Genomic DNA, 22,642 nt, shown 5'->3' with positions numbered 1-22,642 from the left:
CGCCTTTCTCTTGTGCTTGCAGTAAGAGAACTGTTGGACATGGCCAGCTCCCGCGGCATTCCCAGGGCAGCAGCTAACCTGGAGCTCGCCCTGCACTGCCTGCACCAGGCACGCGGCAGTGTTCCGGTAAGAATCGGCTGTTTGGGCGCAGGGAGGAATGGGCAGGGAATTCCGGGGACCGGGCACTGGGACAGCCTTTCCTGGCTGCTCTTTGAAGAAGGCACTTAACAGGAAGCCCAGAGCATTTGATGCCTGCTGTGTCTCCTCCAGCCGTGCCAGGGCTCAGCCCAAATGGCTCCAGCAGTGAGAATGTCTCTCCTGGAGGCACCAGCGGGGAGGCTCCTGCAGCCTGCTGCCTTGTAAATTGCCTGGAGATCTGTGTTCTCTAAGGCATTTTGAGGGGAAATTCCTAGAAAGCTCAGGGAGCTGAGGCCATTCTGGGTGCAGGAGCAGCAAAATCACAGAGTTGGTGAGCCAAATGCCACTCTTGGGGACCAGGATCAAAGGGTTGGGCAGCAAAACCGAGGCACTGGGAGCAAATCACAACTTTTGGCTCATATGGGACCCAGTGGCCAGAATCCCTGAAGGGGCAAAGAAGCTGAAAGGCAGCATTGATGATTTTTGGCTTTTGGTTATTCTTGTAGAATAGAGGGGTATATAAAAGCATTTATATATTTGGGTTTTGGTATTCTTGTAGAATAGGGGTAGATAAAAGCGTTTTTCCCCTTGGATCTTGCAGGAGGCTCTGGAGATGCTGCTCTCAGGGGGGCCTCCAACACCTCAAGGCCATCCCTTGGCTGATTACCATTACGCAGGTAAACCAAAGCAGAGTGTGAACACCTGCACAAGGTCTGGTCTTCTGTGGGGAAAGCACCTGCATCTACTCCTTCAGCTTCCCTTGTTTTCCATGCCCTTTCCCTGGGGAATGCCTGCCCTTCTCTTCCTTACCTTCTGAGGGAGCAGACATGTACACGGGTGAACGATGGCTGGCGCCGAGTTGGTTTGGGCAGCCAGTGGGATCTACATCCAGTGGATGGAGGCATCAATTTACCTGCTGCTTTTTTTATGGCCAGGCTCTGATAGATGGACACCTGAGGAGAAGGAGTCCTTCCAAAAGGCTTTCCACACCTACGGCAAGGATTTTCATCTCATCCAGAAGCAGGTAAAGCCCCATAGGACCTTCTTTACCCGAGCAGATCATCAGAAGGAAAGGTTGGGTATTTCAGCTACCAAATACGGGACTTCATTCTCTCTCTTCTCAAGTGACGAAGATGTTAAAGTAGTAACAAAACGGGACATCCAAGGCCTGTGGGAAAATGACCATCCTGCCTCTGCAGCCCTTTTCTCCAAGCTGTCTTGCAAGGAGAAGCTTTATGCAGTCAGGCTTGTCTCACACGTGTGCTGCTCCTTGCACAAGACGTTGCGCTGGCATACCTGGAGTGAATTGGGGAAAGAAGAACTGGGCTAGATGGATTGGTTGTTGATCTGTGCATTCCATGTGGTCTGTCTATTGCAGGATGCCTCTCTTACTCCACATTGATTTCATTTGACACCCTACTCCATTTACTCCCTGATTTTACTTCCTCCTTTACTCCATATTCTACTTTTTCTCCAATGCAGCCTACAGCAGGGCCGCTTTAGATTCCTTCTTTTCTCTTGACAACAGGTCCAGAGTAAGACCGTGGCACAGTGTGTGGAGTACTACTACTCCTGGAAAAAAGAGCATAAACTTGCCAGCACTCTTGCTCAGGTGAGTGGGAAGAGAATTGAGACATGCCAGGAGGGTCAAGAAACATGGGGAAGGGGAAAAAAACCTGCTGGAGAGCCATGCCAGACGCCGCTTGGCCAGGATCACATCGTCCCATGCGCTGGGAAAGGCGCAGCAAATGCTGCCCTGAAATACGGAATCCTGGAGCATAACTTTGACCCAAGAAAGCAGCACTGCCACCAAAATGGCCTTTGACACTCTACAGATTGCTTTCTCAAGGGCTGGCAGCCTCGCTGATTCCAATCACACCCTTAATTCCCCACTCTTGCTAACATCAGCAATCCCAGCTGCCTTCATGAAGATGCTTCACAATTTTAGGGATCTTTTGTGGCATCCCAGTGTACTCCCCAAAAAGGAGCTGCGGTTGCTGTGACTCTACTAGAACTCTCCTTACAGGCAAATAGCCATTTGGTTGACAAGGAGAGAGAGAGGTAGAGAGAGGGAGAGGAATTATTTTGGGTAGTAGAAAATGGGGAAGCACGTGTCTTCACTAATTTGACTGAATTCCAATCCCATTCCCTAGACATTAGTGGAAGAAAACCAGAGAGAAATAGATATTAGGCAGGGAGGTAGGCAGATGTCAGGCAGAGAGGTATAAATAAGAAATGTAGAACTACAGATAGGCACGCACTCAGCCCACCCCTTTGGGCTGCAGAAAAGAGGAGGAGTCTTTTCCTCCAAGTGCTGGCCTGGCAGCCCTGGCAGCTCACTGCCAAAGGCAGCCGTGTCCTCAGCTCTTCAGGTTTTGGAAGAATTTGCTTTGGCCAATAGATTTTTGTGCTGGACGCTCTGATTTCCAGCTTCCTGAGAGGAAGGAAACATTGATAAGGATTCTTTGATTTCCAGACTGTGGGCCAACCAAAGAGGAGCAAAAGCCCCCCCAGAAAGGAGGATGGGGAGACAGGGAAGAGAAGCCGCAGGAGGGCTCGCAGCGCCGAGTGTCCCTGCTGCCAGCCGCGCCAGCCGCCCCACTCGGCGGGAGGCCCCTTTCCGTGCGGGCAGTGCAAACGGTGCGCAACTTCCTCCTCTCTCTGCTCCAAGCTGCGCCTCTGGACTAAAACAGGCTGGCCGTTTTCAAAGGCACCACAGGGGAAGCTGAGGCCACTTGCAGGATCGCCCCTCGCAGCCGTGCTCAAGGTTACAAGCCACTTGCAACCCAAGCGGCTCCGTTCAAACCCGGCATTCCCAAGGAAACCTTGCCGTGCCCCAACAAGACGCAGTTCATACAAGTAGAAATTTTGAATTTGATCAGCGCCGTCAAACCAAGCTTTGGTTGCATCCAGTGGTGCTGATCAAATTCAAGGTAGGATGAAGCAAAAGGAGGAAGACATTTCAAGGAATTGAAACCAGAAAGATCAGACTCATGGTGCTGATCCATTTACAAGTGTGTCCCAGCCTGAAAAGACAGACATTGATACTGAAACAGAGATCTCCGTGCTTGCTTTCATGGTGTGTATTAAATTGAGCATGGATGGTTTGTTTCCTGTCTTCCAGGGTGTTTGAAACCATGAAGGAAAGGAACAAACACAGGAGAAGACATCGCCCACGGAAGGAAGCAGAGCCTCTCCGCAACAAGAAGAGGCCAAATTAGACAAGGCTGCAGTTGTCCAGGGCTAGCAAGAGTTAGGCATCAAGAGGACTAGATAGAAATAGGATTGGTTTTAAGTCTTTAGGGTTGTTTATGCTTCTCCTTAGTTTCCATGGTAGGAATCTCTCAATTGGTTAGTTAAGATTCAGTAGTATTATTGAAGATGTATTAGTAGTATTAGATTTAGCAGTAAATGTAGGAGGTTTTGTGTTTGCTATACTCCGTCTTTTGTCATTTTGCCTTTATTGAGACATAATCTGTCTTTATCATTAAAACAAAGTTGGTTCCATTTTGCTTTTTGGTCTGCATGAAATCACTCCAGCAAGGTTCCTTCCATTTGCTTGGTGTTGCAAACGTGGCACTTGCCCTGAGAGAAGGATTTGGGCACAGGATTCCTCCCACAGGCCCTGCCCCTTGCTCAGCTGGCACGACTTACAAAGGGCTGTCTCCATTACTGCCAATGAAAGAACGCTGGGGCTTTGTCCTTTGATGCCTAAAAAGCTCAACTGAGAGTGGGAAGGGAGGCTTTGTTGAATTCAATCAATTGGATCTAAATGAGTGCTCTTGTCTCCCTAAACTCTCTGGGATAAGAGCAGAGGGTTCAGTCCTTTTCTGTTGCCCAGCAAAGTAACTTTGTTTCATTTTGGGAGACAGATGGACTTGACTGCCTTCCAGGACATCTCTAACCTCTCCCATTCTACACCATTCATGTCCACATGCACCACAAAGACATCAGGAGTTCAGGATCAGCTTCAATTTCAAGGACCATTCTCCCTCTCAGGGCCTCCACCAGCTCCTCAGCTAAAGCCCAGCGGCTGTGGTCACTATCCTCTCCCTTCTCCCAGCTTTGCTATTTGCACCAAAGAAGAATCCAAGTCACTCTTTTACCTAGCCCAGCAAATGGCACTGCCTAGCAAGGCTTTGGTGGCATGGGCTGGGCAGGATGGAGAGGTGGCCAGGGAGGGGGCAATCGCCAGGCTGCTTCTGGGAAGCTGACGGAAGCTTGCCCTTGTCTGATGGAGCCAGTGCAGGTGGGAATTGGAGCCTACAAAGTATCTGCGTTGCAGTGGGCCTTGTTACAGCTGCCCCCTCAGTTTGCTGGCGTGTGTGGAACATGCAGGCTGGGAGGGAAGCAAGATTTGCTTTTGCTTAACATTCGGCAGAAAAGCAGAAAAGCGGCTGGGCTTTGCCATAGCTGGGACCTAAGTATTAATTCAAACGTGAAGGCCATGAGCGTGCAAAAGTCATTTGGTCAGTGTTCCTCTCTTAGAGGAATCCCAGAGCATTAGAGACAAACATTCTCCCTTCTTCAAAAAAGGCAGCTGGGAGAATGACATAGAAATTTTGCATTGCATGTTGACTACAAAAATGCTCCTGGACTGCCCCACCGTGTGTCCCCATCAGTTCCCATGAAAAACATCCTGTTTCTCCAAGTTTCAAGGAAGGAGTGTAGATGTGAGAGGCCACCTCAGTATTCCAAAGGAGTCAAACATCAAGGGACATTACTTGGCACCCATAGGACAACTGAGCAAGTGGGCAGGATGAATGCCTCCACTTTGAGAGAAAGCTTTGGAGTTGGTTCTCCACTGAACCACTTGCAACCTCTAGCTCCTCTCAGAGCCACAGGAGAGCCAGGGACAAAAGTCCCTTTGGTTCTCCAGGGCAGGAGATGGAGTCTGGGCCCTTTGACAGGGCCAGGCTCCCGTTCAGCTGGAGGCACCTGACAGACAAGCACAGAGAAGACCCAGAGCTGTGCCTGCACTGCTTTTGCCCCTCTCCTCAGAGGACTGCTGAGAAGCAGTGGGAAGGTTCTCAGAGCAAACTTGCAGCAGAAGAAGCAAGAGGGGCAAAGGTGGCCCATCCCTGTTCCTGTGCCCTGGCTCGCCTGGGGTTCTGCATGGAATGTTGCCCCTAGCAACTCTCGTTGTCTCCTACTGCTGCGGCCGTTGGTGGAACACTGGTGGACCAGCGGTGGAGCAGCAGCTGCAGGATCTGCTCCTGGGCTCTCCCTGAGCAGCCACCTTCTGGCACCACTTGGCGCCACACCTGGCCTCTGCATCGACACCCTCGTCTCCTCCTCTGCCGCCAGGCATCCCCACAGCACTTGGGCACCGCCAAAGGTAGGAAAGTCCCCGTTTGCCCTCAAAGCACTAACAGAACACAGGAGGCTCCAGCTGCCTCTCCCACCAGCCACGACACATGGGCTGTGGGCTCACTTTCCCCAGACCAGGTTCCGCATGGAGGCGGCCTCCAGCTTCTCTAGGAATAATGCTGCCTCCAGGGGAAACACAGACCTTTCCATAGAGGACGTAGAGATCTGCAAGGCACGGTGCACTTGCAGATTCTCGTCCACTGAGGACCTGATTAAAAGTTCTTGGCACCCATTTCACTCCTAAAGCTGAGTTGTGCTGACCCCAAAACAGATTGGTCATTCCTGAGGAGTTCATGGCGTTAGTGTCAAGAAATCCTGTTACGCCCTGACCCTGCCCACACCTCCTCCAAAGCTTCAAAACCTGAATGATGGCACTTCTCCTCTGGGAGGGCTTCTCCCCCAATACTGCCTTTCATCTTCAAAAATGATCTGGTCTCCACAAATCTTACAGACTTACATGCCTACACCATTTACAGACACATTCTATTTTAATGTCTTTAAAGAGATTTGGGTTTTGGATCTCTTTTTCATAGAGATATTGGTGTAGATTTGTCTGTGTTTTTCGTAAATGTCCATAAGGCTGTTTCTGCCTCATGGTCAGAGGCAGCCATGAAATGCCATCTTGAGTGGTCCTTCTCAGGAGCTCAGTCACACTATGACAGAATGTTGTGGGCTAGAAGGGATTCTCTAAGATCATTGAGCCTGCATCCTGGGTGTGTCCAGGACAGCCTCAAGAATCACAGCCTGGGCCCAAGGGCAGGGTCCAAACACTTGTGGAGCTGTGTCAGGCTTGCTGCTGTGACCCCTTCCCTGGGGAGGCTGTTCCAGGGCCTTACCATCCTCTGAATGAGGAGACTTTTCCTTAGATCCGACCAAAGTCTGCACTGGCACATCTTCCTTGCCTTTCTCTTGGGTCTTCTCCCTGGCCCCAAGACTGAAGGGACTGGTGCATGCCCTTCTGCTTCCACTCATGAGCAAGCTGCAGAATGCTGGAGGGTCCTGCCTCCCAAATGCCAAGTCAAAAACGCAGCAACGACAGCAAACTGAGGGGAGCTGGGACAGAGGAGCTTGTGGTTGGCAATGAGGAGGATGAGAAGGAAGGCTACCAACACATCTCGGCAGAATGATTTTTATCTGGGGCATTCTTTTGATCTCTTCCAGGTGCAAAGGAGGGGCACAATGAAGAGGAAAGCAAGAGCCAACAGTCAGCCGTGAGTTTTGGCACAGGGTTAAAGGACAGCAAGCTTGAGGAATGGCAGAGAGGAGAACTGCTGTTCCACAGTCAGGCTGCAAGGATTGGTGCAAGGCTTTGGGTCCACGGGTAATGCCTCTTGACCGCTTGCCTTTCTCACGTTCACCTCCTTCTTCCTTTAGACACATCAATGTTGGCAGTGACTTTCAGGCCGAGCTCCCAGAGCTGCAGACCGGACCACCAAGTGAGGATGAAGAGCATGCAACCCTGGTCTGGAAGCCCTGGGAGGAAGATGACTCTGACATGGCAAAACCTGACAAAGGTAGCTGTCACACTTTGCCTCCACTCGGCTGTGTGAGAGGCTGCTTTTTGGGTAAAAAGGCAGCTTTTTGCAGGCTCTGCTGCTCTCCTTGCCTCGCTCATCTTCCCACGTGGAAGTGTTAGAGGCAAGGAGAATGCCCTTGGTTCAGCTGCCCCTGTCTTTGGACTACTTTCCATGCTCTCCAAGCTGCTGTCTTTAGCTCCTGTGCTTTCCTTCTGCCTTGGATGGCAACCTTTGCCCCTTCTCGGCTCAAGCCTGCCTTTTGGCGCCTTTCTCTTGTGCTTGCAGTAAGAGAACTGTTGGACATGGCCAGCTCCCGCGGCATTCCCAGGGCAGCAGCTAACCTGGAGCTCGCCCTGCACTGCCTGCACCAGGCACGCGGCAGTGTTCCGGTAAGAAGCGGCTGTTTGGGCGCAGGGAGGAATGGGCAGGGAATTCCGGGGACCGGGCACTGGGACAGCCTTTCCTGGCTGCTCTTTGAAGAAGGCACTTAACAGGAAGCCCAGAGCATTTGATGCCTGCTGTGTCTCCTCCAGCCTTGCCAGGGCTCAGCCCAAATGGCTCCAGCAGTGACAATGTCTCTCCTGGAGGCACCAGCGGGGAGGCTCCTGCAGCCTGCTGCCTTGTAAATTGCCTGGAGATCTGTGTTCTCTAAGGCATTTTGAGGGGAAATTCCTAGAAGGCTCAGGGAGCTGAGGCCATTCTGGGTGCAGGAGCAGCAAAATCACAGAGTTGGTGAGCCAAATGCCACTCTTGGGGACCAGGATCAAAGGGTTGGGCAGCAAAACCGAGGCACTGGGAGCAAATCACAACTTTTGGCTCATATGGGACCCAGTGGCCAGAATCCCTGAAGGGGCAAAGAAGCTGAAAGGCAGCATTGATGATTTTTGGCTTTTGGTTATTCTTGTGGGGTAGATAAAAGCGTTTTTCCCCTTGGATCTTGCAGGAGGCTCTGGAGATGCTGCTCTCAGGGGGGCCTCCAACATCTCAAGGCCATCCCTTGGCTGATTACCATTACGCAGGTAAACCAAAGCAGAGTGTGAACACCTGCACAAGGTCTGGTCTTCTGTGGGGAAAGCAGCTGCATCTACTCCTTCAGCTTTCCTTGTTTTCCATGCCCTTTCCCTGGGGAATGCCTGCCCTTCTCTTCCTTACCTTCTGAGGGAGCAGACATGTACACGGGTGAACGATGGCTGGCGCCGAGTTGGTTTGGGCAGCCAGTGGGATCTACATCCAGTGGATGGAGGCATCAATTTACCTGCTGCTTTTTTTATGGCCAGGCTCTGATAGATGGACACCTGAGGAGAAGGAGTCCTTCCAAAAGGCTTTCCACACCTACGGCAAGGATTTTCATCTCATCCAGAAGCAGGTAAAGCCCCATAGGACCTTCTTTACCCGAGCAGATCATCAGAAGGAAAGGTTGGGTATTTCAGCTACCAAATACGGGACTTCATTCTCTCTCTTCTCAAGTGACGAAGATGTTAAAGTAGTAACAAAACGGGACATCCAAGGCCTGTGGGAAAATGACCATCCTGCCTCTGCAGCCCTTTTCTCCAAGCTGTCTTGCAAGGAGAAGCTTTATGCAGTCAGGCTTGTCTCACACGTGTGCTGCTCCTTGCACAAGACGTTGCGCTGGCATACCTGGAGTGAATTGGGGAAAGAAGAACTGGGCTAGATGGATTGGTTGTTGATCTGTGCATTCCATGTGGTCTGTCTATTGCAGGATGCCTCTCTTACTCCACATTGATTTCATTTGACACCCTACTCCATTTACTCCCTGATTTTACTTCCTCCTTTACTCCATATTCTACTTTTTCTCCAATGCAGCCTACAGCAGGGCCGCTTTAGATTCCTTCTTTTCTCTTGACAACAGGTCCAGAGTAAGACCGTGGCACAGTGTGTGGAGTACTACTACTCCTGGAAAAAAGAGCATAAACTTGCCAGCACTCTTGCTCAGGTGAGTGGGAAGAGAATCGAGACATGCCAGGAGGGTCAAGAAACATGGGGAAGGGGACAAAACCTGCTGGCGAGCCATGCCAGACGCCGCTTGGCCAGGATCACATCGTCCCATGCGCTGGGAAAGGCGCAGCAGATGCTGCCCTGAAATACGGAATCCTGGAGCATAACTTTGACCCAAGAAAGCAGCACTGCCACCAAAATGCCCTTTGACTCTCTACAGATTGCTTTCTCAAGGGCTGGCAGCCTCGCTGATTCCAATCACACCCTTAATTCCCCACTCTTGCTAACATCAGCAATCCGAGTTCCGTTCATGGTGATGCTTCACATTTGTGGCATCCCAGCACACTCCAAAAAAGGAGCTGTGCTTGCTGTGGCTCCACTACAACTTTCCTTACTGGCAAACAGCCATTTGGTTCGCAATGAGAGAGAGAGAGGTAGAGAGAGGGAGAAGTATTATTTTGGGTAGTAGAAAATGGGGAAGCACGTGTCTTCACTAATTTGACAGAATTCCAATCCCATTCCCTCGACATTAGTGGAAGAAAACCAGAGAGAAATAGATATTAGGCAGGGAGGTAGGCAGATGTCAGGCAGAGAGGTATAAATAAGAAATGTAGAACTACAGATAGGCACGCACTCAGCCCACCCCTTTGGGCTGCAGAGAAGAGGAGGAGTCTTTTCCTCCAAGTGCTGGCCTGGCAGCCCTGGCAGCTCACTGCCAAAGGCAGCCGTGTCCTCAGCTCTTCAGGGTTTGGAAGAATTTGCTTTGGCCAATAGATTTTTTTGCTGGACGCTCTGATTTCCAGCTTCCTGAGAGGAAGGAAACATTGATAAGGATTCTTTGATTTCCAGACTGTGGGCCAACCAAAGAGGAGCAAAAGCCCCCCCAGAAAGGAGGATGGGGAGACAGGGAAGAGAAGCCGCAGGAGGGCTCGCAGCGCCGAGTGTCCCTGCTGCCAGCCGCGCCAGCCGCCCCACTCGGCGGGAGGCCCCTTTCCGTGCGGGCAGTGCAAACGGTGCGCAACTTCCTCCTCTCTCTGCTCCAAGCTGCGCCTCTGGACTAAAACAGGCTGGCCGTTTTCAAAGGCACCACAGGGGAAGCTGAGGCCACTTGCAGGATCGCCCCTCGCAGCCGTGCTCAAGGTTACAAGCCACTTGCAACCCAAGCGGCTCCGTTCAAACCCGGCATTCCCAAGGAAACCTTGCCGTGCCCCAACAAGACGCAGTTCATACAAGTAGAAATTTTGAATTTGATCAGCGCCGTCAAACCAAGCTTTGGTTGCATCCAGTGGTGCTGATCAAATTCAAGGTAGGATGAAGCAAAAGGAGGAAGACATTTCAAGGAATTGAAACCAGAAAGATCAGACTCATGGTGCTGATCCATTCACAAGTGTGTCCCAGCCTGAAAAGACAGACATTGATACTGAAACAGAGATCTCGGTGCTTGCTTTCATGGTGTGTATTAAATTGAGCATGGATGGTTTGTTTCCTGTCTTCCAGGGTGTTTGAAACCATGAAGGAAAGGAACAAACACAGGAGAAGACATCGCCCACGGAAGGAAGCAGAGCCTCTCCGCAAGAAGAAGAGGCCAAATTAGACAAGGCTGCAGTTGTCCAGGGCTAGCAAGAGTTAGGCATCAAGAGGACTAGATAGAAATAGGATTGGTTTTAAGTCTTTAGGGTTGTTTATGCTTCTCCTTAGTTTCCATGGTAGGAATCTCTCAATTGGTTAGTTAAGATTCAGTAGTATTATTGAAGATGTATTAGTAGTATTAGATTTAGCAGTAAATGTAGGAGGTTTTGTGTTTGCTATACTCCGTCTTTTGTCATTTTGCCTTTATTGAGACATAATCTGTCTTTATCATTAAAACCAAGTTGGTTCCATTTTGCCTTTTGGTCTGCATGAAATCACTCCAGCAAGGTTCCTTCCATTTGCTTGGTGTTGCAAACGTGGCACTTGCCCTGAGAGAAGGATCTGGGCACAGGATTCCTCCCACAGGCCCTGCCCCTTGCTCAGCTGGCACGACTTACAAAGGGCTGTCTCCATTACTGCCAATGAAAGAACGCTGGGGCTTCATCCTTTGATGCCTAAAAAGCTCGGCTGGGAGTGGGAAGGGAGGCTTTCTTGAATTCAATCAATTGGATCTAAATGAGTGCTCTTGTGTCACTCCACTTTCTGGGATAAGAGCAGAGGGTTCAGTCCTTTTCTGTTGCCCAGCAAAGTAACTTTGTTTCATTTTGGGAGACAGATGGACTTGACTGCCTTCCAGGACATCTCCAACCTCTCCCATTCTACACCATTCATGTCCACATGCACCACAAAGACATCAGGAGTTCAGGATCAGCTTCAATTTCAAGGAGCACTCTCCCTCTCAGAGCCTCCACCAATCTCCTCAGCTAAAGCACAGCGGCTGTGGTCACTATCCTCTCCCTTCTCCCAGCTTTGCTATTTGCACCAAAGAAGAATCCAAGTCACTCTTTTACCTAGCCCAGCAAATGGCACTGCCTAGCAAGGCTTTGCTGGCAGGGGCTGGGCAGGATGGAGAGGGGGCCAGGGAGGGGGCAATTGCCAGGCTGCTTCTGGGAAGCTGACGGAAGCTTGCCCTTGTCTGATGGAGCCAGTGCAGGTGGGAATTGGAGCCTACAAAGTATCTGCGTTGCAGTGGGCCTTGTTACAGCTGCCCCCTCAGTTTGCTGGCGTGTGTGGAACATGCAGGCTGGGAGGGAAGCAAGATTTGCTTTTGCTTAACATTTGGCAGAAAAGCAGAAAACCGGCTGGGCTTTGCCATAGCTGGGACCTAAGTATTAATTCAAACGTGAAGGCCATAAGTGTGCAAAAGTCATTCGGTCGTTGTTCCTTTCTTAGAGGAATGCCAGAGCATTACAGACGAACATTCTTCCTTCTTCAATGGAGCTGGAAGAACGACATAGAAATTCTGCATTAAGTCTTTAAACCTAAAATTTCTTCAACAATTAGCCATTCCCACAGACTTGTATTCTCAATATTTTCATTACTTTGGGTCATCTAGTTATTAGGTTTCATACATATTTTCTTATTACATTGGTATTACTGTGATCTACTCTTTCTTGGCTTAAAACTCAATTATCTTCAGATAATAGTCAAAGATATGATTTAATAATTATTTTAGTTTTTGTATGTTTGAGGTAACCAGTTTATTAGATTTTAAATTTGTTCTCTTGCAGCCATGAATCTTAATGTGTATTTCAGATTGTCTCATGTGCCTATCTTTATGTAACAGTTGATGTTAATTTTTTCCTATTATGTGCTAATTTCTGGTGTTCCCTATATCTTCCTGCTTTCATATTCCTTCTTCAACTAAATAACTTTTCTAAATTGAAAAAAAGGTCTATATTAGTTTTCTACTTAGAATAACAAAAATACAAATATAATGGCTCCACATATGAAGTGAGAAATGAAGAAATGAAAGATATAGCATATGGTAATTATAATAAATGGCTTAACTGAAAATTTGTAAAATTAGTACCTCATCACTCATTTTGACTTGTCTGTCTTATTTAGATGGAGATGTCTCACCACGTTGTTGTAATTTAGCTTTAATAACATCTCTGTTAAGTAGATGCCTGTTGAACAGACAAGCTTTACTTAAATAATGACACTTCAGCAGTAAATTAACTTTCTCCTCTGCAATTAAGTATCTGTCCATCATATTTATCAACTCACTAAATCATCTTTCTGTATCTTCATTATTATGTATTAGCTATGTACAATGGTAGGCCATGTAATAACTCCTTTCCAGTACTAGGTTTGAGTTCTTTACATACTGATGGTAGTGGGGAGGTGAGAGAGGATAGTAGCAACTACTCAAAAATCTGAGGATGGGTAACTTCTAGTGTTATGAAAAACAAATGCATGTACTTAACTTCTACAAAAATAAAATGCTAGGTTATTATAATTGTGTCTTCTGTCTACAGCTGTTTTACTCACATTGCATGCACATCTACAAGCTTCAGATTTCTGCTCCAGATTTCTCAGATTCAGATTAATTTTATTTTGCAGTGTTCATTTTGGGATGAAGATCAGGGAGAATAGGACAAAAAGTGTACGATGCTTTCTTCAAATTCTCCCATGTTACTTACAGTAAACTTCATTTCTAAAACCTGAAATTCAAAATCACAGTTGTAAAGGGTAAGGTGAAATTTTTAGTTCAATTATTTCAATTTTTCATGCACCATGGACCACAAAGCTTTATATGGTTAATCCAGTTTTAAGCCAAACACATGGAGTCTAAATCAAACAAGTGGAGAAGAAAGTAACCATTTAGCTTTCATCTGAATACACTTTTAAATTTGTTTTTGGTTCCAGTGATTAACCACTTCAATTTAGATTAAGAAATGGCTTATTTTGTATTTTATGGCTTTAATTTAAATTCATTGCTATTGCGCTTACCTTGGGTAGCTCCATTCTTTTTTACCATTCATTTTGTCCTGATGACATGCAAGTACATCCTAATAAAGTAATCTTTCATCTTTCTTTTGGTTGCCCCTCAAACTGAACTGATAAAATTCTAAGTTTCTCTAAGGTTTTATCTTTTCTTTAGAGTTATTGAAAAGTTTTGTTTAGTCTCTTTTGTACCCTTCTTTGTTCACTGAAACACATGGATTAGTTAAATGGATGGGGCCACTGGTGGTCACCTAGCCCAGCCTCTCTGCTCAAGCATGGTCTGCTGCACCAGTGGTACTCAGGATGCTGACAGCTTTTAAACACCTCTGGAGAAGGACATTCCACACTTGCTCTGGTCAACCTATTCCAGTGCACGGTCATCTCCACAGTAAATAAGTTCTTCGTTATGTTCAGGTGGAATTTCCTGAGCATAAGTTTCTGTTCTATTGCCTCTTGTCCTATTGCTCAGCACTACCAAGATGAGCCTGGTGCATCTCCCTGGCACTTTCCCTTCAGGTACTCAGACATTGATGAGGTCCCCTCTCAGTTCTATCTCCTCAAGGCTGAACAGGCCCAGCTCTCTCTGTCTTTCCTTACAAGAGAGATGCTCCCTCAACCTTCTGGCAGTGCTAAGCTGTTGCTAATGCCTAAATTAATTAATTTAAAAAAGAAAAATCACTTTTTTATATTCATAGCAGAACTGAACATTTTAGTCCTGTAGCTACTACTACTTCTTTTAATTACTTTCATGAAATGCAGCCTAGTACTCACAGAAATTTCATTCTAGTTGTGTAGCAAATTATTTGACTTCTCTGTTTTATGTTTTCCTTTTATCCTGGGATTAGAATGCCTTCCAGTATATTCCCCTGTCTTTCTTCTTCTTGTTTCCAAGGGTTCTGAAGTGTAACATGACAGCATATTTGAACAATTCTTCAGAGAGATGGTCAGTTAGAGCAAAGGGAATCTGCAAATACGCCTTAATTTTAAAAATAGTATCTCTCTTCAATTTTTATGTCCTTTTGCTAGTGCTAAAGCCTGTTCCATAATCAATGAAACCAAAATTACAGCTCTCTCAAGAAGAGATTTCTATTAATTTTTTTTAATATTTTGGGGTTTTTTATTGGTTGTTTATTTTGCTGCAAAATTGTTTCCAAAAGCATTAACATCATCCTTTGACATACATTTCTGTGTGCACTGAGCAATTTCTGGATTTCAAATTAGGTAGTTAATTCCTAAAAGTTTGGCCAGACCCAGCAAAGAATATCTGTCTTTTAGTTCCTTGCAACTCACATACAAATATTAAAATAATGTTCATATAATCTTATAAATGAATAAGTAATACAATTTTTTTCCCTGAAATACATAGTGGCTACAGTTTTTCAAGATTTGCAATAGGGAGATACTAAGTTAAGGTGGTAGACATAGTGATATTCTCCTCATTGAGAGACATTTTTCCAAAGCTACCTTTTGTTCATAAAGAGATTAGCTATATGCATTTATATGAAGTAAATTACTACAGTATCTCCAGTAATTTTAAGATAAACAAAAACAAGAATTGAAGAAACAATATACTAGGCAATCTGTGAAATAGAAATATTAACCATTAAGTAAGTAGTGAAAAATATCTTCTCTTTCTCCTTTTAGGCAGCCTAAAATAACTGCCTAAATGGGATCCTGCCACTTATTGAATTGTGCATAGTTAGTTATAAAATCTTGGAACCATAAGCTTGAAATTCTGTCTTTTTGCAAGTAGATCAAGGTCATGCTTAAGAATAATCTAGAGGTAGTGCATTGCAGAATGGCAGTCCTGGAAGAGAAGCAATGAGTTTCATCCTCCAAGAAACACATCTGAAAATTTTAGATTAGTGCAAATCAAATAGCTGGATGGGAGAGACAGATAAATTTAAGCATGTGACACACAGGACCATTTAAGTTCTTGCAAAACAGAACCAGCTCCTTGAATTTCATTTCTCTTCATTGCAAAGAGAGCAATGTTTTTTTCAGTCACATTTGGAAGCTGTGTATGAAAATTAATACCCAAAATTCTGGGTAAAAAAATTCTGGGTTTATAAATTTTTACTGTCCCAGATAAAGTGGCTAAAATAGTTTAGCTAACTCAATCCACCCCTCTGTAATCATGTTTCTGGGATAATCTAAATTTGTGCTATTAAGGGAAAGAAGAGATGGGGTTTTTTTCTCTGCAAGTTCATTAGCTTTAACCTCAGTTTAGTTACCATTTTAATCAAAAAGAGAGGTCCAGTAAACAATAAGACATTCTCAAAAAGTTAACCTCTGAACTGAATAACTATCACTATTAGCAATAACTAGCACTATTAATTATCACTATTTACTTGGGCTGTTGTGAAAAATCTTAACAAACCACATTCTGTCCTCTTCTTCCTGTGCTCAGTGGCCTAAATTACTCTATTGGTAATTTTCTGGTATCCATTTCCTTTTCTCAAATGAAAGCTGCAGTCAAGAGTAAACCTCTTCAGTTCTATATAAAAGTTTTCTCCGTTGAATCTGACGAGCACAAATCAGGAGGTTTTTCAGGACCTCAACTAAGTTCTGCTATGTTTAGCTTTTTTTCATACATTGTTATGCTAAAACATCAAAAGCTGTATACTGCACAGTATTAAACTTTACACACCTAATTTTAAGGTAGGAGAGGTCAAGTTTGAAATAGCAATCCCATTTCATCATCACATTATTTTCCACTGGTTCTACATTCTTCCTTTATCCATTCTTCATCCATCCACCTTCTTGTCTGGTGCATTTTTGGTACTGAAAAGGAAATCCAATTCAGCTCAAAAGTAAAAACTAACCTGGTTTTGTAATTTCATTGTGCTTCAGTTTCCTGGTGCAACTTATTATATCTGATATCTACCACAAAACCATAAGAGTATTTGCTTCATGAACAATAATCACATATCCTAGGCACACTCAGGTATTCAAGAGCTAATTTAGGTAGCTGTAGTTTAGGTATTGTTCTACATAGTACTCTATTATAGCATATGACTCTTCCTTCTATTAGGGTGCTCTTGCTTTATGTAGTAGAGAACTAGGATGCCAGCTGAACTCTGAATCTTGATACTAAAAATGGGTCAAGAACCACTGTGAAAAACAAGAACCACTCTAAAAAACAAGAACCACTGTGAAACTGTTCTGTGGTGTCTGATCTGTGCTCACAGAAGCAGTCTGTGACCTGAAACACACATTGTTGTAGCACTGCAGATTTGCTCCTTTTGGCTTCTCACTGCTTAAGGGACAGGATAGAGTGTCTGTGGTCTCTCTGCATGAAACAGCCTGTCACAGTCTGGCTGATAAGAAAAGTAGTTCATTTAAAGTCCTGCCCAGCTCCCCTAGGCAGGACTGGTTTTCCTTAGAATGGACACTTTTTCTACCAAATCTGTCTCCAGTTTGTACTGAAGGAGGTTTCTGCAAACACCTCAAGCTAAAAGGATAGCATTTTACTGTGAAAGTTTGCCTCATTCTGGCTTTTGATGCTTAAATTCCTGAAGTAGTAATACTGCATTAACGAAACATACTTGGATTGCTCATCTTTAGGGTTTCTTAATTTGGAAATATGAAACTGCATTAGCTGGAGTTTTCTTCAGTTATTGTTCCACAATGGGCTTTCTTTTATGTGGAAATACTGCATGTATATGAAGAAACTTATTAAATGAACGTAAGCTACTGTTATAAAGTCCATGCTCTCACTGATGTGGAACAGTATTGCAGAGATTTCTGTGGGTACTACCAAGCATACTACTTGAAATCAATTATTCTTCACTTTCAGCTTCAACAACCTGTTGGAATACAGTGAACGGCTGGCAAGCCAATGAATGTTACAAGGACCAAGAGAAGGCTAACTTTTTGGTATGATTAGTATTTTGCAGTGTGTGAGACAGCAATTATAAATCATCTGCCACAGCACAGATTATGTACTCACAGCATCAGGGATTATGTAATAGGGATTATGTACTCACAGCGTTAAACCTCTGAGGAAAATTTACCTGATAAAATTCAGCACAATGACATCTGAAGGAAGTGGATGCATTGGATATAGGAATCTGCATAGGGCAGCGTTCACAATGAAAATGGATTATCACAAAAGAATAGCATATGTTGATGATCCATTGGAAAGTACCATTAAGAAAAGTTTGAATTGTAATGTAAATGAGAACAATTTATCCATAGCATTTCAGAAAATTAATGGCAGGTAATTACTTAAAATTTCAGACTCCTTTAAAGTACCTATAATTCTCCATAAAACAATTTTCTCACTGACAATACAAACAAAATCTTCAGATACTAAGTAGAAATAGTGATTTGCAAAACCAAGATACCTGTCATTGACTGCATTTCCTGAAAAGGCATTACAGGCCACAACATACGATAAAGTTCCCATTCTGAAACTCTCATTCATGCAAGCAATCCTTGCTCACATAAGTTACTACAATAAAGTTAATGTGTCTTCTAATGAACATATACACAAACCAGACCCCACTATTCTGGTCATCCCACATCAAAAAAGAGACCCAGAATGAAAAAGATTAGTTTTTACATTGGAGTCTGTGAGTCTGTGTAACACACAGGTCTGTGATAAAGTGTGTTTAAAGCTTACACTGATGCCTATTTAAAAAAGCAGTATCATCTTTAGGTAGCTGTAAGAGGATTAAAATACAGATAATATTTTGAACTTAATAGTTAATTTGGTTGATATCCAAAGCAATGCTCATATTTGCATTAATACAAAAATCCCATCACTGATAATCCTTCTTCATTAACCAGGGAATGTGCTTGTTGTCCCAACAGAAATTAAGTAAAAGTAGCATGCTGCTTTTTCTTCATGATATTAAGGAATAGAAAAGCTTTCACCATGTCAAAAACTCAAATATATTAATAGACTCAAGTAATTCTTCCCTATGACTTATTTAAAAAACTCCAAACCATATAATGTAATCTTAATATGCAAAAATGCAACAGTGTTATAGGATACAGATATGATTGGCTTTTAATCAGGTTGGCTTTTCAGTCTTGGCTTAATAATCTGTTTAGGCTGAAGAGAGCAAGAAATAACTAACAAAACAGTCCCAAACCACACAGAATGTCACTAGATTCAGCACAGGTCAGGTGAATGCCAGCAATATACACTCAATCCCACACAAAATCTGTTTCACAGTGATTACTCTGATCTCAAAATTGCATGTAAGTGCATATAAAAAAATTTTGTCAAGAGAACAAAATATTTACAAGACACTGCATTCCCTGTGAAGCCCTAAGATCCCCTGGGCAAAATACGTAACCCATTATAAATAAATGCTGGGCTACTCCCATTCTCCACATTACATCTTTACAATTAATCTCACTTGTTCCAAATGTATTAATACATAAAACATAGAAGAGGAAATTAGCAACAATTGACTACCCCTTATCCTGAAGTATAAAAGCTGACTAGTTGTGTTAAGTATTTGATGGAATCAAATGTTCCATGTGAAAACATCTACCTCTTGTGCCTAAAGTTGGAACTGCCACAAACAATTTTCATTAACCAATACAGAATAAAGCTTAATTTATTATTCTTATTATTATTTCCCTTCAATGCTGATTCATACTAATAATGCAGCCCTTCATAGTGTTAAGAGTAATATGGATCTTTGCACAGTCCTTTTCTCTCTATGGACTTAAAAATCAGGGCTCAGTGAGGGACAGGGTCTCCTATGGAAGAAGGTCACACCAAGAAATCACCACATAAAAAAAGTTTCAAAAGCACAGATTTCTAACATAACTAAGTTAAATTAGATGCCAGAGATAAGTTCACTTCAAAAATCGTAGTGTAACTTCAACAGCAAGAAGTACCTGATGAATATGAATTTTTATTTTGTGCTAGGAGGCTTAGAACTCTGATTTTATTTAATGTGGGTAGAAATCATTAAATGGAATCAAAATCTTTGGAGAACCAGATTTGGTGTCTTTAACCTGGTGTCATGGAGATGTTGGCAAGGTTTTCTATTCTGTATTCCTCCAACCCTTCTTCTAAAATTTTGTTTAATAGGCAATTTATTTCTGATTTTTTTTTTCTGTTCCATAAAGTTTTCATGCTTTTTTTGCCCTTCTTACTTTAGAAGAGATTTTCTGTACTGCTTTCATGTCTCAATTAAAAGACCATCAGAAAGGCCAGAGTGGGCCAGAACAAGAGGCCATCTCTTAGTCTCCTGCCTTCAAAAAGGAGAGATTTGAGATTTCCCCCAGCCTTCCTTTATTTTGGTATCAAATTTCTAATGCATGGGAAGTTGACTGCCATGCAGAGAAACTAAAAAGGGGAAAACAAGGTACAGAAAAAAGGAAAGAGCAGTATTGATGTAAGTCCAAAGCAGTGGAGAAGGGATGCACTTAGGTAGCCAAACTATTGAGCTCCTATATAGATTTAAAATTATATCTATTGTTTCAGGAAGCCTGGAAGCTCATGTTCACTTAGAAGAGTTTTGCTGGTATACTCTCTTCTGATATATTGCCTGAATTCAGACATACTTCAATGCATTTGCAAGGACTTGGGTAAAAGTAGCCTGTCCCTCTAATTACCAACTCTGCTTCAATTAATTTTTGCTGAAAAATATTTAAGTCCACAATTCTTTTGAAAAGCAAGTATATAAGTATCATAGAATCATTAAGGTTGAAAAAGACCTCCAAGCTCGTCAAATCCAACCATTGAACAACCACCATCATGCAAAATTGCCATGGTGATAAGTGCCATTTCTTGAACGTCTCCAGGGATGGTGAATTTCCACTTCTCTGGGCAGTCCATTCCAATGTTTAGCTACTCTTCCAGTGAAGAAATTCCTCCTGAGGTCCAGCCTGAACTCCCCTAGTGCAGCTTGAGGCAATGCCCTCTCATTCTGTCTCCTGTTGCCTGGGAGAAGCTACCAACTCCCACCTGACTAAATCTTCCTTTCAGGCAATTGCAGAGAGAAACAAGGTCTCCCCTAAGCTTCTTTTCTCCAGAATAAACATGAGCTAAACCTCACAGGACTTGTCCTCCAGACTCTTCGCCAGCTCCATTGTTCTTTTTTGGAATTGTTCCAGGACTTCACTGTCTTTTCTATCATAAGGGGCCCAGAGCTGGACACAGGATTCCAGGTGTGGCCTCACCAGTGCCCAGCACAGGGGGACAATCCCTGCCCTGCTCTTGCTGGCCACACCATTGCTGATCCAGGCCAGGATGCCATTTGCCTTCTTGGCCACCTGGGCACACCCTGGCTCATGTTCAGCCGCCGTCACCAGCACCCCCAGCTCCTTTCCAGCCACTCTGCCCCAGCCTGTGGAGCTGCCTGGGGTTGTTGACTCAGAGGCAGGACCCAGCACTGGGCCTTGTTGAACCTCACACCATTGGCCCCAGCCATGATCCAGCCTGTCCAGATCCCTCTGCAGAGCCTTCCTGCCCTCCAGCAGATCAGCACTCCCACCCAGCCTGGTGTCACCTGTGAACTGATTGAGAATGCACTCGATCCCCTTGTCCAGGTCATCAATGAGGGCATTAAACACGACTGCCACCACTACTGGTGACCAGCCATGGTAACCAGTGCTGGTGAATGGATGTAACTCCATTCACCACCACTCTCTCAGCCTGGCCATCCAGCCACTTTTTTACTCAGGAAAGAGGAAAAAAAAGAGTAAAAGAACACTCATCCAAGCTATTGACTGTCAGCTTCTACAGCTGTGGGAGAGAGTATCAAAGCTTTACTGAAGTCCAGGTAGAATACATCCATGAGTTTTTCCTCATCTATTCAGCAGGCAACCTGCTCATAGGTCCCAAAACTACCAAAATTTAAGAAGCATGATGCTCTCAGCCACCAGCTGTGACTTCCCCTCTGCAGGGATAGGAGTTGGCCTCAGAAGGCTAAAAAATTGCTTGGAAACTGCAGAAGGAAACTGTAGTTTGGTCTTTGTCTCCCTGTTTTCAAGGAATTGGACATTATATACTAAGCTTTTATAAAGAAACGCCTTTGTCAAAGCAGAAGGAAGGTGTTTGGCATCTAGGGCGATGTCTCATTGCTTTAATTTTCTTCAGTTCCCCCAATCCCAAATCTTACTGGACATGTGCATGGGTGAGGTTGTGTTCTCTAATGCTCAGCATTATTTCTGCCCTTGAAGCAAAGCCCAACACACAAAGCTCTGCTGAGGAGAACCAGATGCTGACCACTCTGGTCATTGTCCTGCTGTCCCAGCTGGATTCCTTACACCACTCCCATACCCTCACTATTCGGACTAGTGTGTCAGATTTGTCTATTCTATATGCTCAATTTTGCAGTTTCAAAGTAGTTCCTTTTTCTAGACTCCTTTTGAATGTCCTGGTAGACAAGCTCCTTTGTACAACTGACCACTGCTATGGCTTTGCTTATTCCATCCGTTTATTTTTCTAACATAATAATTATTACAAGCCTTGCTTGTTGTGAAGCAACTCAGACCTCTAACATGCAATGTTTTTCCTCTGTAAAACATTTTAAATTTTAACATTTTTCTCTGTAAAAAACATTTTTCTCTACCCAGTAAAAATGGGTAGTGGAAATGCAGCTGTGTTCTTTCACTAGCATTTCATGACTCAGTCACTAGTGATAAAAATAAAAAAGAAATGCAGACATCAAAGGTTATGGAAGCAGAACTTTCTGATGAGAATGGTGTCAAAAGATTTGCACAACACATTAGCAAATCTATAAATACTTTATTAAAATTTTGAAAGGAAGTATGTCTAAGGCCTCTGCTACTCTTAGATGCTAGTTGCTTGTCTGATATTTGAATAATGCACCTAAGATACTATTCAATTTCCAATGAAGTTTTGTAGAAAACCTTTCCTCATGTAAGTTCAGTTATGGAAAAAACAGGTATAGAAGGCCAAACAGGATTTTGCAAGATAACTCAGTGTTATCTTATTTCATATTTCTTCCATAGGAAAATGAATGAAGTAGCTTGGAATCTAGGAAAAAAAAAAACAAACTGGATATTAGTTCACTGCTTCAGAGGAAAAGGTATTTTTGTGTGATATTCACTGTGATGACTCAAGCGATTAGACGGAGTGAACTGCATTGTGGGGCACTGGATCTAATAACCATGCAACACCAAAGCATTATAAATGAAGGATTAGATCACCAGCAAGCTGGGACTTGGTGTCCCTAAGAGAAGAATAGATGGGTCATCCTTGCTGTATCATCTCAAGTACATAGTAAAAATAGCCATGATCGCCA

At 44.2% G+C, this 22,642-nt stretch overlaps 1 long non-coding RNA gene across 1 annotated transcript; it reads right to left on the bottom strand.

Annotated features, from left to right (window-relative positions):
* Nucleotides 1-4,395: 4,395 nt before the first annotated feature.
* LOC127061048 (uncharacterized) lies at nucleotides 4,396-13,097 on the bottom strand. The gene is made up of 3 exons (XR_007780469.1): nucleotides 12,945-13,097; nucleotides 11,776-11,891; nucleotides 4,396-4,558 (listed from the first exon to the last, which is right to left on the bottom strand). It is a non-coding gene; the product is annotated as an uncharacterized LOC127061048 (long non-coding RNA).
* Between the last annotated feature and the right edge of the window lie 9,545 nt (nucleotides 13,098-22,642).

The sequence above is a fragment of the Serinus canaria genome, chromosome Z (genome assembly GCF_022539315.1).
Source record: "Serinus canaria isolate serCan28SL12 chromosome Z, serCan2020, whole genome shotgun sequence".
In the NCBI taxonomy this organism is placed as follows: Eukaryota; Metazoa; Chordata; class Aves; order Passeriformes; family Fringillidae; genus Serinus; species Serinus canaria.
Note: the sequence above shows the minus strand (reverse complement) of the source record. Positions and strands in the feature narration are given on the sequence as shown.